Source organism: Dromiciops gliroides, chromosome 1 (genome assembly GCF_019393635.1).
Source record: "Dromiciops gliroides isolate mDroGli1 chromosome 1, mDroGli1.pri, whole genome shotgun sequence".
In the NCBI taxonomy this organism is placed as follows: Eukaryota; Metazoa; Chordata; class Mammalia; order Microbiotheria; family Microbiotheriidae; genus Dromiciops; species Dromiciops gliroides.
The window spans coordinates 566,434,715-566,436,597 of record NC_057861.1 but is presented as its reverse complement, the minus strand read 5'-3'; positions in this window follow the sequence as shown (position 1 = coordinate 566,436,597).

Genomic DNA, 1,883 nt, shown 5'->3' with positions numbered 1-1,883 from the left:
AAGAAGCCTCTGAGCTTTAATCAGTGAGGGATTAGCCTTTATTGTTTGAGAATTAATTAGGCAACAAACAGGTGAATTAGGGAAATAGGAAAGTAGAAATACAAATGAATAATCTTAAATCTAAACTTAGTCTATATTCTTTTATAAAACTCACCAAATCCCAAAACTGCCTGCCAGGCCAAGAACCAGAGCCAATCACCAAAAGCGTACGCCTTCAAGCCAGAGTTTGCGAGACTGAGAGAGAACTTCCGTTCTACTCCCAGTTTTAAGTTGGAGTCCCAGAAGTATGGCATTCTTGGCCATGCTCTCCCTGGCAGCAGCAGGTGCACAGCTGTTCGTCACGGTCTCCTCCTCAAAAGGGCAGTCCTTCAAAAGCCACTTCAGTAGCATGCGTTCAACTCTCAAATGATTAAGATAAAACTTGTTTTTTTTACCACAATAGATAGATAAAGATATAGATGTAGTAGACTGGAATAAAAAAGACATACAGGTAGTCTAGAAAATTTTGATAACAGAACAATTTTAGGTAAGAAACTCAAGGAAAGATTCAGAAAGGAAGTATCACCCAAACTGAGTCATTAAGGAAGTTAAGAATGCTGAAAGGAGATAGGGAGGGACTCCATTCTGCATGTAATCCTGCAGGAGATGCCTGTAAAATTCTGTAAAGTGAATTCACTGGACAGAAAGGGATGCCTTAGAAATATTCTTTGGTTAACATCTTTTTTGTTTGTGTTTGGAAAGCAAGGTATTTATTATTATTTGAATTGTTTACAACATGAAAAACATTTCCATATGAGCCATATTGCAAAAGAAAACACTAACAAAATAAAATAACAAAGGTAAAGAAAATGAAAAAAGTATGCTTCACTCTGCATTCAGAATTTATCAGTTCTCTCTGTGGAGGTAGATAGCTTCTTTCATTATAGAGCCTTTGGAATTGTCTTGGACCATTGTCATGATCAGAGTAGCTAAATCTTTCACAGTTGATCATTCTTATGATATTGTTGTTAACTGTGTATCGTGTTCTCCTGGGTTCTGCTCATTTCACTTTTTATCAGTTCATATAAATCTTTCTAGGTTTTTTGAAACCATACTCCTCCTCATTTCTTATAGCATAATACCATTCCATCACAACAATATACCACAACTTGTTCAGCCATTCCCCAATTGATGGACATCCCCTTGATTTCTAATTATTTGTCACCACAAAAAGAGCTACTATAAGTATTTTTATACAAATAGGTCCTTTTTTAAATTTTTCCTTGATCTCTTTGGAATTCAGACTTAGTAGTGGTATTGCCAGTTTAAAGGGTATGAACAGTTTTATCACCTTTGGGCATAGTTCCAAATTATTCTCCAGAATAGTTAGACAAGTTTACAACTCCACCAGCAGTGAATTAGTGTCCCAGTTTTTCCATACCCACTCCAGCATTTGTTATTTTCCCTTTGTGTCATGGTCCAACTTTTTTTCCTGATTTAGATGGGATGATAAGATCGGGGTTCTTTTCTCTCCCCAACAACATGAGTTGGACTAATTTTACCCTGAAACATGGAAAACCATCTCTGGCACTTTATTGGCCCAGAGACCAAGGCTTAAGCTATACCTTCCTTTGGGGGGGGGAGCAGGGCAATGAGGGTTAAGTGACTTGCCCAGGATCACACAGCTAGTAAGTGTCAAGTGTCTGATGCTGGATTTGAACTCAGGTCCTCCTGAATCCAGGGCCTGTGCTTTATCTGCTACACTACCTAGCTGCCCCCTAAGCTATACCTTCCTTGATGTAGCTTCCTGGTAGTCTCTAGTAATCTGAGGATATAAAAAAGCCTTCCCACATGGAGTTAGAGATCTTTAGACTTGGTGGATATTGAGTCACTTATGTTTCCAT